The sequence below is a fragment of the Equus przewalskii genome, chromosome 32 (genome assembly GCF_037783145.1).
Source record: "Equus przewalskii isolate Varuska chromosome 32, EquPr2, whole genome shotgun sequence".
In the NCBI taxonomy this organism is placed as follows: domain Eukaryota; kingdom Metazoa; phylum Chordata; class Mammalia; order Perissodactyla; family Equidae; genus Equus; species Equus przewalskii.
This window is the reverse complement of record NC_091862.1, coordinates 18,766,987-18,785,035: the sequence shown is the minus strand read 5'-3', so window position 1 is coordinate 18,785,035 and position 18,049 is coordinate 18,766,987.

Below are 18,049 nucleotides of genomic sequence, written 5' to 3'. Positions count from 1 at the left end.
CCTCCCATTTCAAAAGGAGACAGTAAAGAAAGGGAAGAAAGAAGAAAAAGAAAGTCAGATGCTGTGTTTTTCAAGGAAAAATGGAAAAATTATCTCTTCCCGTTAAACTTTATTTGAATCTTGACCCTTGCCTGTTACCAGGATGCATCTTCTTATTGCGGAACCAACAGACTTGGACAACAATTTCCCAATTCCACCTCCCCCCTCCAGTCTATTTTCCATACATCTCTCCATTGTATTTAAAAATATAAACCATATCATCTTACTCCTTTGCCTAAATCCTTCATGATTTCCACTGCATTTAGACTAAAATCTAAATTCCTCATCTTGCCCTATAAGGTCCTTCATGATGCAGCCCTGTTAAGTGCCGTTGTCTCACTCATCTCTGTGTCCCCATAACCTAGTACAGCACCTGACACAAAGTAATGCTCAAAAAATATTGGTGAATTGTAGAATGAATGAATGAACATCCATTCCAGACAAACTGAAATATGTACGTCTGGTTGGATTTCCTTCCAAAACCTACAACTGGTCTTTCCCATTGATGTTTATGACACTCCAGGGAATATATTCATTGCCTAGGTTTTATGCCCTCCTACTTGGACAGTTCTGATTTCTTATGCATCCCTAAAATTGCTCAATTCTTCTCTGACAATGAGGTGAAGTGGCTGAGTTTATATAAGACAGAGCAGTGATGAATGGATTCTGGCCAGGACTCAGATGATCTATCTTTGGAACTGGCTCAATGGTTTCCTCAAGAATCACTCTGACAGAATGTCTATTTTCCTTCACCTCCCACCCATTCTGGTTTGCACCTCAAAAAAATCATTTTTCCACAATGAATTAAGAAATGGGCAAAAGTCTTTTGACATGCCACCAACAAGATATTGACTTTTTTCCTTTCATTAACTATTAGAAAATATGAGATAATAACTGTCATTTTCTAAATAGGATCTGGAGTAAAAGAAAAAATGTTCTTGCTTCAAGATTCCATTTGTGGTGTAGTTCACAAGAGAAATTTCCCCTTTTGTGAAAAGAATTGGCTCTGATCCTACAACAAAATTTCTCTCAAGAAGTAGATTGCTTACTATATGAGGTGAATTAATTTTTACAGAGATGGAAAGCAGCTCTTAAGGGCACCAGGGTATCATTGAGTACACTGGAAGATGTAGTTTTCTGAAGAGTGGTTTATTTATCGTCCACTAAGCTTAGCATTGAAGGGAAGATGCTGTGACTGGTGCACACCCCCACCGAGTGTGCATGGAGTTGCTCTCTGAGTCAGGCATTGCACGTGAAGGCTGGGGATGTCTCTGAAGGCTGCTTTATAGTAAAAGGAATTCTTTCCATGGTTTTCTGGCTTCCTGAGCTAAATGCAAGAAAGTTAGAGGAAGGCACAAGAAGGCCGCCAAACTGTGTCCTTCTCAGACATCTCTGAATAGTTGTCTGTCTTTACCACCACATGCATTTTTATTTCAAGGTTAAGCAATTCCCACAGTGTGCTGAAGTAGAAGATTAAGGGTGCTCTGTTAGGTTGAGCAAAGGCAAAGTGGGCTCAGAGAGATATAGAAACCTCAAGGAATCAACAGTTTAAGCATGTTCAATAGCAGCATTGTTGCTAGAAGGTGTGAACTGGATGCAAAGTTTTTAGAAGTGGCCTTTTCTCTTGCTTAATTGCCAGAAGGACAGCTTGTTAGTTTGCCTGCATCACAGAGAACTCTTGAGAGGTCTGTTCATCCACAGAGTAAAGGGGGTGGTGAGGTGGCATCTCCCTGTTTCTGACCTCTGTGCCTTTCTTTGTCTCTCGCACGGCGCACCACTGACATAGCCCAGAGGGCGATCAGCTCTTACAAAATAGGGCAACTTCAATGAGAATGACAGAAATGGTTATTGTAAAGAGGAGAAGGGAGGCAGTTTATAGAGCCAGAAGAGTCTCTCTTAACACTGAATTCTCCTGTGGAAACAACCTGGAATCCAAAGGCTCGTATCTGTTCAACAGATGCTCAGGTGGATCATACACTGCTGAGTCAGCATCATGCACCCGTTGTAGGGAAGAATCGGTACTGTCGAAAGGATGCTCTAAGAGCTATTCCAGAGAGTCACAAAGCTGACTTCCTGGGAAAAGCCACATCGTGACCCAGAGCGGGAAGACAGAGATCAGAACATCTGAACCCCAAGGCAGCTCAAACAAATGTCATGAACACATTTTTCTTGTATTTGGGCTGTTTTATTGGGCTCTGGCTTTTTCCCTGCAGTGCCCGTCTCGAAGGTGGTAGTGCTGAGTTTAGAACATGGAGAGAGTGACATCTGATTCATTCACTTGAAGACTGTGGCTCTTGGACTTAGGAGAAACCATAGGCTCAGCAGAAATTCTGGCTGCATCATCTCCTTTGTTGGACAGTTCATGGTAGCTGTGTTTTTGTTTAATGCATTTCTTAACACTTGTGACCTCTTGAAGAATTAGATCATGACTATCATTGAACTGCCTCCTATTAACTACTACCATGCCTGCAGATGGTTTACTTCACGTATCAACTCACCTAAGCAGGTACCAGAGTTTCTTACGGTATCGTCTGTGGTACCTCTCATAGGAGAAGAGCATGAGCCAGACAGCCTGGTGGATCTGGGAAAATATCCTGAGGCAAAGGTGAAGACAATTTCTAAATTTTTTCGTTTTAGTTTAAACATTTTCTAATTTGCATTCAAATTCATGATATAATTACATTTATTTCTAAAAAAAGTTTTCTCCCAAAATATTGGAGGGAAACTAATGATCTGGGAAGATGTTCCATGCTTATCCTAGTGCCTCAACTCTCAGCACGCTTTGCACAGCCCCTGGAAATACACCTACCTGTTTGAGAAGCAAGGGTGTGCATAGAATCTTTGTTGCCCTGACCGTGTTATATTTCCAGCTCATCTTGCACAGGTTTAGATAAAAGAATGCAGAATTGCAATGAATAAGTACACAGGTAGTCAGTGCAAAATCTGGAGTGCTGAGACCCTCTTCATCCAGATGAAACAGAGGAAGAAGATCAGTGATGCCCATGGAGATTAAAGTCTTCCACAGCACCTCTCCCAATGGAACCCACCCATTCTGTCCTAGCCAGTGTAGAGGCTACAACTGCACCGAGGGAGTCAACTTTCTCATGGAGAAAATGGGGAGGGGCGTGAAGATTAATTGCATAGTATTTGTGCAGCTTCCCAAGCTGCTCAGTGGCAGCCTATAAAGAAACTGTGCTAACTATCTATGGGAATTCAAATTTCATGATGGAAATCAATTTAAGCCGATTGTACTGAAAGTTTTGTGCAATTGCACTATTTCTTCAATATGCTTTATATTCAAAAGCTCTCATCGTTTATCTTTGGGTGATTTCTAAAAGGTTATAATTTTTATATCCCACTAAAACACACATGTAACTGTTTATGATGTTTTTCGATTACAGAAACTAATTACCATTAATGAGAAGTGTTCCAAGCCATACAGTTCTCTTAATTCAACTTTTCAATAAGCAAGAAAAGAAAAGAAATGTTTGGAATTATTTCCCGTGAATAGAGAAATGCAAGAAATTTATCCAAATTTATGATAACAGGCTCTTTTTTTTTTTTTTTTTGGATATTCTGTATTTGGGATGCTCAATAGGCTTCAATGATTACAGATGTTTTCATTCAAGAGTATCTTTTAAATTAAATATCAGGAATCACCAGTAGCAGGAAAATCCAACCTTGCTGATACCAGCGTCTGAATGCATTCAAGGGTACTCAAGAAGCCTTCTTTCAGGAGCCACTATTGTAAGGAGTCACTTCGCTCCCTAGCATATAGTCAATATGGTTTCCTGTTTTCACAGAACAATTAGCCTTGTGTATTGATGCACATTCACAGACACTGAGAGAAAAGCACCAAAAAAAAAAAAAAAAAAAATGATGGGAGAACTGTTTTCCCCTAGGTTTTATTGGCCTTTCTGAAATTGCCAATATTTCATGTCCATTTCACCCATCCATGCCTTTGCACATCAGTTTCCTCTACTGAAATGCTTATTCCATTTGTCCTCATGGCAAACTCTCACTTAATAATGTCTCTTATTTGCTTTCTCTGGCACCTCCCCCTAGGCAGATGTAATTACTGATTTCCCTATGTGTGTAATACTTCTAATACACTTTGAAATATCTCTAATACAGTTCTTTGTTATAATCAGTTTTAACTATTGGCTAACAAGCCTCTCTCCTAAGCAGGAACTTAATAAAGACGAAGACTTGTTTAGTCATCTTTTTTTCTTGATTTTTTATGTGCCTCGTTATTTTTGATTGAATGTCAGACATTGTCAATAGAACAGAAGAGACAGAGTAAATAGAATTAACACCCAGAAATGGACACACCTCTTGTTCTGTCAGGCTATTAGTGTGGTTGGTTGAGTTGATCTAGTCTGTAGTTGGGTTGGGTTTGGGTTTTGTTGTTGCTATAATTAACCTTGAGTGCACCATGAACTTCATATTCCTTTAATGGGGGGCTGCTTTTATCTTGTGCTTAGAGTAGATCTTGCAGTGTGGAAGGATTTTTCTTAAAATTCTTGCTCCATCCTCAGATTGCAGCACCTCAGACACACCTGCGCCATTCTTGTCTTTCCCCTATCAGTAGACTGTGAGTGCTTGTTACTAAGTGCTAGGCTTGTGCTTGGACCAGTAGAGTTGGAGATGGGGTCTGGGAATTGGATGCATGATTGAAGGTTCCTCAGTTCTCATGATCTGTCCTCAAGCTTAGGAAGGTCCTGTGAGCGTGAGTCTTGGGGGTAGGGCTTTCTCAGCATTCCTGCCCCTTCTTCCCCTCCCCTTATCATGGCAGCCAAACCTTGAGTAGTAGAGAGTTTTCTGCCCTTTTCTATCAGTAACAGATGTCTGCTTAGTATCAGTGCAGGATTTGGGGCTCAAGTAAGTTCCATACTTCCCTCCCCTGGAAGCAGAGGTCTTTTGCTCCTGGCTGCCCCGCAGAAGCATTGGATCTTTGACTTTACTGTGAGACAAGAGAATTTCCTGCCTCCCTTCCTGCCAGGAGCTTAAAGCTTTTGCTTCATATAAGAGAATGGTCTGGGAAAGTGGATGGACTTTTGTGTTGTCCCGAGTGGCCGCCAGTTACCTCCTGACACTTGTGCCATCGCTTTCTTTCTACTCCCCTGCCTTCAGTCTTGTTCATCATCTCACACTAGAGATTTGCAAGATTTCTCATGTCTGGGCTCCCAATTATTCTAAACTGTCATGCTAACTCACACTCTGTCTTTAAAAATTCATAGAATTAAAGCTTCCTTCTTGTTACCAGGTTTTCCCATACCTTGCCAATGGCAGGACAATTTATATGTCCCATCTTTCCTTGGAGGAATTTGTCATTCTTTGGAATTCAATTCATCTGGTTGCCTTGTGACTTCAGCTCTCTGATAGGCTCCAGAAAAGTTGTCATTTTGTAGATTATCTCCCCTTTTTTTCATTGTTAAGTGAATGTAATCCCAAGTGGAAGTGGAACTTCCCTGGTATAATCACATAAATGCCTACCATCCAGCAGAAGTTTGGGACAGAAGAGACACTCCTTAAACTGTATTAAGCCACGCTTCTTCTCATTCAAAAATTCCACATATCATCTTGTGGGAGACACCTCAACATTTCTCTTTAACATATCTCCTCAATTCTTCCAATGAGAGTCAAGTGGTACAGAAAAAAATGCTTATTATTCTCCTTGCTTGATTATTTTTGGCGAGCTCATAAATTAAATAGCCACAGATTTCAAACTTTTCCCGATGACTATTAATCCTTTAGTCTTCGGACAGAAATGAGCTTGTCACAAATACACTGAGTTATTTTAAAGGCGGATCTGAGCCAATTCCTTTTACGTGTTGCCTGAAGTAAAAATTCAGGTAAGATAACTATGACAGCTTGTTACAAAAGTACTATTTAACTGCCATTTTTGTCAATAATAAAAAAAGAGAAGATTCTTTTAAAACGTGCAATATTGGAAAAGTCACCTTATCCTGGTTTCCTGTGTAGATCATGCTGAAATGGTGAACCATGAGGCTGCCCATGGTCGGTCAGTCGGTCGGAGCTTTCCCTGTGCTTCTGACACTTCACAGTGATGGGGGAGGGGAGGGGAGGGGAACAGCCTATTTGCAGTGTTGAGAAAAATCAATTTCCATCTTCAAAAGATGAAACTACCAAGCAAGATATTGACTTAGAAATAAAGTGTTTCTTAAAGACTTCCCATATCCTATAAATGTCAGACCCAAACCTAAGAGTTTGGTGATTTAAAGTTTATTGCTAATTTCAGACAAACATGCATATAACTCTGCCTCAAGAAAAGAACTAGTTATGTATAATTTTGTTGCAGAACATTTTCCTACATACATATGGCTAGTGTCAGAAACCTCGAAATTGGTCATATTTTTTATTGATAGGTATAACTTGACCCCTTTTCCATTTATTTTCCATTCCAAAGTTTTCTTCTTCTTCATCCCCTAGATAAATTATTTCCAAATTTTTATGATATGTTTTATGTCACTGGGTTTGACGTACCTTTAAATGCAGCTTCTGCAGTGTATAACATCTGTAGTTGTTGTCTAACCTTTAATAAGGAACACGTTGTTAACCAGCTGCGAGAGATCTTTAGTTCTCTTCTCGTCTTGAAGGCCCCCTAAAGGCTGATGGTACGATGATTGATACCCTGATGTACGAAGCAGACGTGGACCAAGAAGACAGCATCTTCACACATTGTGGGGTGAGGAAGAGCAGCCTTGCAGGACTTGAGCAGACCTATCCTTAAAAGGAGTACTTGTGAGAATATTGAAGAGTCTGCTGTCTCCTTGCCTGCTTCCTGGCAGTCTTATGTGGAGTGGGCTTATCCTGACTTGAAGCAGACACCTGGATGCTATTTTAGGGAGAGAAAGCAGAGAGGCAGGAGGAGAAAGGAAACAATGTGAAAGATGAGATGATTATTTTTTAAAGAGAGACTCAGCATCCCCTGAAAGGATTATTTGAACTATTGGATCCGACTAAGCTTTACACTGGATAGGAATATAGAATGTTTTCCACTATTAACCTGTGGAGGGGAGCTTGTGAGGAAAACCAATCAGCTATCGATAAAATAAAGAAATGACTTCTTTCCCCCTGCATAGTGGCATTGTATTATGAGTTCAATATACAACCCTACTGCACATATTTGAAAAACTACTATTTGCCAGAAACTGCCAGAAATTAAATGAAATCTGGTTCCTGCCAGAAAAAGGCTTTTCGCAAATAAAAAATACCCTGAAATTATCATCTTCCATCCCCTAAATACTGCCCACCTCTGTTTCTTCCCACCTCTCCACCCATTTTTCCTACCTTGGTGAATATCACCTAATGGAGAACATAGGGAATATTTTTGAATAAACACAATAAGAATAACCACAATTTACACGTGTGCTTTCTTTGAGCCAGATATTGTGCATCTAATTTACATATATTATTTTATTCCTGGCGATAAGCCCACAAAAATCCAATGTTAAGACTCTTTTAGGATTTTATAGTTTAAACTGAGACTGAGGAAGCTCAGGTAAGGCTCTGCTTCACAGGCAGCTTCAGAGCATGCCTTCCTCCCAGGCCTGGCCGGCTCTCGGCTCCATCTTCTGGACCTTGAGGTGTTGCTGCATGACTCCATTCATCCGTCCGGCCCACTTGCGTGTAGTGTGCGGTGAAGAGCAAGGACTTTGGAGCCTGAGGCCCGGGATTGGGGTCCTGACTCCATGGTAGGCAGAGTTTTGCTAGCTTGGGCACATTCTGAGCATCCTCCTGCCTAGGAGCCTTCAGTTGTGCTATGGGATAACAGTACCTACAGCATGACAGAAGGATTCCGAGAGAGAAGCATAGAGTGCTTCGAACAACAGCGAGCTTGTTCAATCGCTACGTAAGATCTCTGTGGAACTGGGATTATCTCATGTTTAGGATTAAGTTTAAAACTGCCTTACTTCTCCTGGCATCTCATTTCACGTGGATTTTATTAATAGCCTCTTAATTGGTCTCCCTAATACCAGCCTCCCCTCTCTTCAAACTTTCCTTCACATAGCTGACTGCAAAGTAGCATTTCCAAAATACAGAATGGATCATGTCACTCGCTTACTCAAACATTTTTAATTTTCAGGCTCAAATAGGAAGTTCTTAATGTAGTGTCCTGTAGTCCCCTGATCTGTCTATTGATTACATTTCATCTCTCCCTACTTGCCCTCACACGCATTTTGTTCCAACAAGAGGAATCTATTTCCACTTCTTTTTTTTTTTTTTTTGAGGAAGATTAGCCCTGAGCTAACTACTGCCAGTCCTCCTCTTTTTGCTGAGGAAGACTGGCCCTGAGCTAACATCATGCCCATCTTCCTCTACTTTATATGTGGGATGTCTACCACAGCATGGCGTGCCAAGCGGTGCCATGTCCGCACCTGGGATCCGAACCGGTGAACCCCAGGCCGCCAAGAAGTGGAACTTGCGAACTTAACCACTGCACCACTGGGCCAGCCCCTATTTCCACTTCTTAAACAGGTCATGCCCTTGCACAGGCTGTTCCTTCTGTCCAGATGCCTTTCCTTACTAATTTGTTTGGCAAACTCTTTCGCATTCCTCAAAGCCAGCATAAGCACTCCTTCTATAAATAGGTGCTTTTCTTAGTTGCTCATATAATGTTTTGTGTCCCTCTATCACAGTTCATAGAATGTTTTGTGTCCCTCTATCACAGCCCTCACCACATGATTTTGAAGCTAATTGTCTATTTGGTCTTGTTTTCCCACTCAGAACAGTTATATTATCTAGTTTTCTGCTTATTTCTGTGGTCTGGCATAAGGCAGGCACTCAGTAAGTTATTAGTAAGTGAATGTGGAGAGTGAACCTGGCTCACTGGTGCATCTTTATGATCTCATCTGCAAACTTGTTCCTTCCAGGATGATTTTTCAACAGCAACACCACTGGAGACTGGTGCCTGGACCATTTTTTTCAATCTGTCTATTGAAGGCTCACCAGAGCCCAGGGTGAAAGAAACAATTATCTGCATTTGATGCCTCAACTAATAAAAGGAGTTCTTTGTATTTCTGTTCCCTAAAGCATCAGATGACAAAAAAAAACCTTGGAAAGATACCACCTTCCTATCCCAGAGTAGCTAATAATTATTTTTGGTGAGGAAGATTGGCCTTGAGCTAACATCTGTTGCCAATCTTCCCCTTTTTGCTTTTGAGGAAGATTGTCGCTGAGCCAACATCCATGCCAGTCTTCCTCTATTTTGTATGTGGGACTCCACCACAGCATGGCTTAATGAGCACTGTGTAGGTCCGCACCTGGGTTCTGAACCTGCGAACCCTGGGCTGCTGAAGCAGAATGCACAAACTTAACCACTACGCCACCAGACCAGCCCCAATAATGATTTTTTTTAGAAAACTCGTTGATCACATTCAAAGCATCCTAGGGAACCAGTTCATTATTTTAAAAACTGGTAAATAGAGGGAAGAATCTTGCATTTCTCTTGCTTTTTCTATTTGAACTGCACCAGTGGGTAACCAACTTATAGAGGAGGAGGGTTGCCTCTTTATAAAAGTACTCCAATCAGTAAATGGAAATTAAATTGTAGAATTAGGGTATCACCGTTTTGTACCTCTGATGAGTTAATAGATCAGGTGTTGAGTATCAAGAGTGCTAACATCGCAAAAAGAGAGACAACCAGGTATCATGTGCCTCCTGATGGAAAACACAAGACACAGTCCATGTTCCGGCCGAAGGTATTGACCTGAGGCTGACCGAGCCTTGGGATCCCTCTGCCAATTTGCAGGAAATATAGAGAAACATCAAATGGCACCACGAGTGTGAAAACTGTGGGAAATCCTACAGGACAATGACCCAGGTTCTGCAACAGGTAAACTGCAGTGAAAAGAAAGAGGTAGGGTGGTGGGATGCGTGAGGGTGGGGAGAGTCCTAGATTAAAGGAGACTTAAGAACACATAAATTTTTAAGATAGGGAAGCCTAAACTGAAGTGTTTAGGAATTTTTCTCTTGTGGTAAAAATATAAAGAAACACAAGGAAATGATTTCTGTAAAAGTCAAGATTATGGTAACCTTTGTGGGGGACGGGAGTGAGATTTGGACAGGATTGGAGAGACTTTCGAGTGGCTGGCAAAGTTCCTTTTCTGTACTTGGATGGTGGTTCCAAGATGTTTGCTTCGTAATAAACTCGTTAAGCAATACATTTGTTTCATGTGGTTTTCTGTGTCTGCATTTTATTCTACAATAAATACGATAAAAGTGGTCTTTTAAAAAGTGATCGTACAGGCCTGTGTTTCCCTTAACTATTTTTGTGACTATCCACCACAAGACCGACCGTATGAAATATTACGAAGGGCCTCAGTGAAAGAATTCACTCATTTCACACACATTTATTGATTGCCAACTCTGTGCCAGGAATTGTTCTAGGCGCTGGAGATTAAGTATGGAACAAAGACAAAATTCCTCTGTGCATGGAAATGAAGAATAAATAAGATAAATAAAATATATTGTCTTTTAGGTAGTGATAAGTGCTAAGGAATAAAAAGTAGGAAAAAAAAAGAAAGCAATGTCAGGAAGGGGCTGCAATTTTAGACAGAGTGGCTGGGAAGGGCTCACAGAGAAGGTGAGTTGGAGGAAAGATCTAAAGGGGGTGAAATGGTGAAATGTGTGGATAGCCTGGAGAAGAACCTTCCAGGCAAGGGTGACAGCAAGGGTAATGGCTCTGAGAGGTCATGTGCACAGTGTGTTCCAGGAAGAGCAAGGACACTGGGATGCCTGGAGCAGAGCGAATGGGAGAGAGAGAAATGGGAGTGAGAGCAGGGTCTTGCAGGTGATGGAATGGACTGGCTTTTACTCTGGACGAGATGCTGAGATATTGGAGGATTTCCACCAGGGGCATGCAGTTCTCTGACTTACATTTTAACAGAGCCCCTTTGGTTGATGTATTGAGGATAGACTAAAGAGGGACAAGAATGAAAGCAGGAAGTCCAGTAAGGGGGTTCTTGCAATCCCCTAGATGAAGTGGAGGAGCCTTGGTCCAGGGAAGGAGGTGGTGCGTGCTCAGATTCTGGGTATCTTTTCAAGGTAGAGCCAAATAGGAGAAATAAAGGACACTGGAGCAGGTTTGGAGAGGAGCATCGGGAGTTCAGTTTGGGCATGTTGCATTTCGGACATCCAGCTTGTGGTTCAGGAGACGTCAGCATGTGGATGAGATTTAAAGGCAGGAGATGGGACGAGATGACCTAGGCTAAGCATTTATAGAAAGGAGATGAGGTCTAAGGACTGAGCCCTAAGACATTCCAATGTTAGATGAGACAGAACAAAGAAAGGGGAGGGGCCGGCCTGGTGCCACAGCGGTTAAGTTCGCACGTTCTGCTTCTTGGCGGCCCGGGTTCGCCAGTTCAGATCCCGGGTGCAGACATGGCACCGCTTGGCAAAAACCAGCCTGTGGTAGGCGTCCCATGTATAAAGTAGAGGAAGATGGGCATGGATGTTAGCTCAGGGCCAGTCTTCCTCAGCAAAAAGAGGAGGATTGGCAGTAGTTAGCTCAGGGCTAATCTTCCTCAAAAAAAAAAAAAAAAAAAAGGAACAAAGAAAGGGGGCTGAGAAAGGAGAAACAGAGAAGACCAGCACTCTGGTGACCTGGAAGCAGGGGAGTAAAGAGTTTTAAATAGGGGGTGGTATGGCATCAAGAAGTAAGCTGGCACATAAATAAGATGAGGACTCTGAATCATCCATTGGTCTGGGCGATGTGTGGCCATCGGTGACTTTGATAGGAGCAGCTTTAATGGAGGTGGGTGGGGAAGCCTGGGTGAGTGCATTCAAGAGAAAGTGTGGGGAGCAAAACTGGGAACAGTGAAAATGCACAATGTTTTCAAGGAATTTGCCCGCAAAGAGAAATGAGGGAAAAGGGGAGTTTTACTATTTATGTATGCTATTTTATGAATTCACCTTGGTTTTTGCTGTGTGTGCTGCCTTTCTAGAATAATAGTAACAATGATAATACTGGGTAAATACTGAGTGTCTACTATGTGGCAGGTATGGCTCTTCCAAACACTTAGATAACTCTTTCAATCCTCACAGCCCCACTAAGAAGGAGAGGTTATCATCGTTCCCATTTTATAAATGGAGAAACTGAGGCACAGAAAGGAGAAGCAACTTGTCCAACACCACACAGCTGACAAGTGGTGAAACCAGCTGGAGCCCAGATATTTGACTCCAGCACCAAACTCTATACCGTCTCCCCATTTTGTCTATATTTAATATAATATTTTTATGATGACACCATTACTGCACAAGATGCCACATCTAGGGCTGACACTGTTGGTCAGGAGAACATAGAACACAGAGCATTCTAAGTTGACTATTTGTAAAAATGTCACTGTCCTCATTATAACCTATTAACCCAGTGAGGGGTGATCCTGTGCAGCTGTGATGCAAAAAAAAGACTTTGTTTTATTTTTAGTCGCTTAGCAAAACAATGCTGCCAAATAGATGTTGGCAGTGATAAACTTTGAAAATCTGTTTCTTTATTCTCCATTCTCTGTGTTCTGTACCCTCTCTGTCTCCCTAAACTCTCTCTCCAATAGTCCGTTGCCCAGTGAATAATCCACATTTAGAATGACTGTTTAGGCTTGACTCTCTTTTGCCCCTCCACCCGCTACAAAAAAGTATCCCGAATACACTACATGCCTTCATTCATTCTTTCATTTATTAGTTTTGGCTCCGATAGCATAGCAACCAACAGAATTTGGAGTGGCTTGTTGTCATTCATTTGCTTGCTTTGTTTGTGGAGCAAAGGCTGTCAAAGATTAAAAATTATGTCAGTAGCATATTCAGGAGCAAGACCTATGTGTGTTCACACTTGCACGTAAACATTTGGCTGCAAAGGAAACAGATTGACCAAGGTATTTGTGAAATGTAGAAATTCTGAGGTTTGGAACAAGAAAACAAGACCCTGATGGTGTGAAAACTCATACAAGGCAAATGCCCTGTGGACTCGAGATTTTTCTATGAAAATGTATAATCATAAAATATTGCTATTAAATGGAGAACTGATGAAAAGCAATTATCGGAAAGCAGTGTACTTTAAAAGTGGGTTGGGTTTCAGAAAAAGGACCATCAGCCAGCATCGCTCGTTTTGATTTGTAATTGCAGTTTCTAGGCCATCTGAACAATTGTGTGACCCTTGAGGAAAGAATTAGTGATTGCAATCATATCCTCCTCATCAGGCGTCTTGAAAGGAGCAATACTTGAAAATCTTCCTCAGACACGGGGCATGCCCACTGGTTTTGTAATTTCTCTCGTATATTACTGCTATGAGCTAGTGTTTCAGGTCCGCTAATAATTGTCTAATCTAATTAAATCAAATATGGAAGTTGAAATGGAGGAGCCCAAGAATGTCATCTATAGGAAATGGGACCTGTTGGTTTAATTGCTGTCACCTTATGAAGCTTGGATTCCTGCAGTACGTCTATAGTAAACATTAAAACTGTGTCAAGGTAAGAGCTTTCTCTCCTCCAACAGTTAAAAGTGATGAGGCAGAGATGTGCATGCAATTCGCTATGAAAAACTAATATGATATGATTCCACTGAGTTCCAGATTTATTTTTGATGGAATGGGTCTTGTTTTCCCTGGTGTAATAATATTTTTTGCAAGAGTATTTGTTTTTGGAATCTTGTTAGAGGATGTCTGGCTCTGACACAAACGCTGCATCTTTCCCTTCTCCTCTGCTCGTGATCAGCCGTGCTCCATACTGATTCTCCAGCAGAATCAGGAGAGTAATTTATATGGATAAGCACCTGTTGTTGGAAGCAGTGTTTCAAATCAGATATGGAGAAAGAATTTAAGGTACGAATGAATTATTCACTCTAAATGAAACACAGAGCTGGTTGTAATTTGTAATTTAACAGGGTATTTTTCTTGAAACATGTTTCATTTAAGAAAGGCCTTAAGCATTACTGGAAGCTTTTGTGTATTTCTTTGGCTGTCAGCTGATTCCATTTCATTCCTACTTAGGTCTATCAGGCTGCCGACATTTTGACATTTCTAGATTTTACTCTTTTATAGTCGAAGTGAATTCACTTGAAATAGAAAATATTTATCGTTTAAATAGTCAAATAAATTTACCGTTTTCCTCTATTAACAGCAGGTCATAACAGATGCATTAATAACTTAACAATATTGAGTTTGAAAGGATGTCGATGATTAAATAACCAAAGGCTTTTTCTTCTTTTTTTAATGTATATCTGCTTTGTATCAAGAGTTTACTTGGTAGTGTATTTGTGGAATTCACAGTTCATTGCTATTAGTTTGTGCTTTTCACCCTTTTCCTTTTTTCTAGAAGCCTGGGTTTTGTGTGTCTTCTCAGAAAGTACTCGTTTGCTGTGGTTTTGTGATTTGGAAATGCACACTGAAACAACTGGCCTGAGACCCTCATTCTAATTTCACTTTGGGTCTTTCTCACCTCAGTGGTCAGAATGATTTTTTAGTCACTCGAGTCAGGACTGGAATCCAGCCACAGTCCCAGGGGTGAAAGGTCAAGGTGCTATCCATTTAGCCGTCCAATTCTCCAGGTAGAACTTTGATAACCACTGCAATTATTTTATTCTCTCCTCTCTTATCCAAGCCTTGCTCTAGTTAATGTTATGTCAGAATTGCCATTATGATTCATGTTGTTGTGGGATTTAAAATGGGAATTCTTCGGGCAGAAAATGGGCCCATATTGTTATCGCAGAAAACCTGTTTTAAAGCCAATTTTAAGATGAGCTGTCGAGATTCTGCACAGTTAAAACATTTGGCCTGTTCCCACTGGAAAAGGGCCCTCACTCCCTGGGACAACGTTAATTATCAGCAACTTGAGTTAGTTTCTAGTTCCTTGAAAGTTGAACTTGTCCTTGCCCTCCTTCCTCCGTCCAAAATAGGCCCAGTAATTAGGCAAAATTCAGCATTTCAATATTAACTTTTATATTTACAATGAAAACTTTATTTTTTCCCTATGATGTAAAATTTTCCTTGGGACATAAAAATCTTTATATTGGGCTACCTGGAGCTCTAAGAGGCATGGCGATAGGTATTCGTATTAGAGCGAGTTTGTCCAGAAATCCAGGCTTTAAGCGGCGTTAGTCCATACATGTTGCATTTCCTTGCGAAATTATTGTAAGAGTTTTTAAGAAATGATTCGTGAAGGAGGGGTAATATGTTAAGGACTGTGTTTTAAGTTCAGTGATCCAGTAGAATCTATTTTTTCCTTTAGATTGAAAGCTGCTCTTACATTGACTAAAGAGTCTGAAGACAGAGCAAATAATGGGTTTTGCCTATTTCTGTGAAGATGGCTGCTTTATGTATCTTTGCAATGGACATTAAGACTTGGACTATAAAAGCGTATATTTGAATAATTGAATCCATATCTAGAAAGCACATTGTTGGCACTCAGTAAACTTTTTTAATGAATGAAAAACAAATTTAACAGTATTTCGAGGTGCAAGCTCTTAAGAAGCCCCGATTTATTATTTCTGCTAAGCATTGACTCTCTTAATTCCGTCATGAGTTGGTATTGTGCTGCCAAAATGATATAGGTGCCTAATACGTTCTCACTAAACCACACAATTTTTGTTTTAAAAAAACAGCACAAACAAGAGAGAGACAATTATCTGAAAAGCATTTATTGATGAAGAGGATAATGTGTAAAAGAAGAGCTGGCTAAGCGTTTCTGAAATGAAGGCCTATTGTTTACTGAAAGATTCTATTCTTTTACTGGTTTCAATTATTTCCAAGTTGACAAATTGTGATCAATACTCTGCTATTGGTCTGATAATTAACAGATGATGGCCTGTCTCTATGAATAGTAAATGCTGAGTACTAATTAACATTTTTTTGATTGCTTGGTATTTAGTTGTAAAAGACAGCTATTATAATGGCATAGGATGTTAGAAGAGGGCTTTTTGTTGCAGCTTTTGATTATTATCAGAAATAACTACTTTGTGTGTGTGTGAAAGAATGCCTGATCTCTCTTACTGCTGACTGTAAGTCTGAGAACTCATCTCAAAGCCTTAAGTATTTCTAATGAATTTTATCTGTGATTTCTCAGCCTCAAGGGAGAGAGAAAGGATCTGTAATCGAGGTGGAGATGGTGAGATTCCTGAACAAGAACTAGAAGTGCTAAATATGATTGATTGATAGATCACTGATTTAATTAAAATTTAAGGGATAGTATGAAGTTTTAAAAGTTTCAAAGGTTGTACAGTCTATTTTATATTTTGTTTTACAAGTTTACTTATTCTTTTCCATTCAAAGGGGAGTTCACTGGAGTGTCAAGGTGTGCACTTGTCTATAGAGCTGACCAATGGGTCTCTACCATGGAATTGGTGTATTTCCTAGAAGGACCAGGTAGTTGATGTTTTCTTTAAAAGTTTTTTTTTTTTTCTTTTGAAGGTTGGCCCTGAGCTAACATCTGTTGCCAATCTTCCTTTTTTTCCTCCCCAAAGCCCCAGTACATAGTTGTATATCCTAGTTGTGAGTCATTCTAGTTCTTCTATGTGGGACGCCACCACAGCATGGTGTCATGAGCGGTGTGTAGGTCCACACCCAGGATCCGAACTGGCGAGCCCTGTGCCACCAAAGTGGAGTGCACAAACTTAACCACTCGGCCATGGGGCCAGCCCCGTGATGTTTTCTTTTAGCCTGAAACTTTCTCATCTGTTTCCATATGTTTAGAGAGGTACTACAATTATGTAGAAAGTGTGTGGACTCTGGATTTAGACTTTGCTTCAAAACCTGCTTCCTAGCAGTGCAACCTTGGACATCATTCTGGGATCTATTTCCTTATCTACAAAAATGGGATGAATATTGTTTCTCTAGTCGGGTAGCTGTGAGGATTAAGTGAGATCATATACATTAAGGTCTGTATTAATCTGAGTTCTCCAAAGAAACAGAACCAATACGAGATATAGAAAAAGAGATTTATTATAAGGATTGGTTCATGCATTTACAGAGGCTGAGAAATCCCAAGATCGACAGTAGGCAGGCTGGAGACCCAGTGAAACTGATGGTATGGTTGCAGCCTCAGTCCAAAGGCCTGGGAACCAGGAGAATTGATGATGTAACCTCCAAGTTCAAAAGCAAGAGAAGACTGATGTCCCAGCTCAAAGATGGGCTGAGAGAGGATTCTGTCTTACTCAGCCCTTTTGTTCTTTTTGGGCCCTCCACACATGAGATGAGGCCCACCCACAATGGCGATGGCAATCTGCTTTACTCAAGTCTACCATTTCAAATGTTAATTTCATCCAGAAAGGTTCTCACAGACTCACCCAAAACAATGTTTAACTAAATATCTGGGTGCCCCACAGCCCAATCAAGTTGACACATAAAATTAACCCTCACAAGGTTCTACTGTCATACTTGGCACACAGTTAAGAGACTCTGGAGGCAGACGGTGTTCCTTCAAATCCTGGCTCTGCCACCATCCAGCAGTGTAACAGCAGACGAGTCATATGTAGCATCCCAGTGTGTCAGTTTTCTAATCAGTAAAATGAAGATAATATGATTATTAACTCATGAAGTATTGTTGTACAGACTAAATGTGTCGACATGTGTAAGGTTCTTAATGCCTGGCACAAAGTAAATGGTATGTAAGTGTTTTCTATTATTAGTATCATAATTATACTAAGTGCTAAATAAATCATAGCCATTTTACGTTCTTTAATTGACTCATTTAAGATAATGATTGAAAATTTCACCACAAAGTTACTTCCTTAACTTGATCTGAAATGATTGAAATATCACAAATGATGGGACAAGTCTTATTTCCCATAATGGCAGAGAATTTATACAATTTACATTCATTGAATGGCTACCAAGTGCAGTGTAACTCAGGAGAGTCTATACATGAATGTACATGGACACAGGGAAATGGATTAACACGTACATGTATGGATTATTGATGTAATCTTTCTTTTTCTTTCTTTCTTTCTTCCTTCCTTCCTTCCTTCCTTCCTTCCTTTTTCTTTCTTTCTTTCAAGGAAG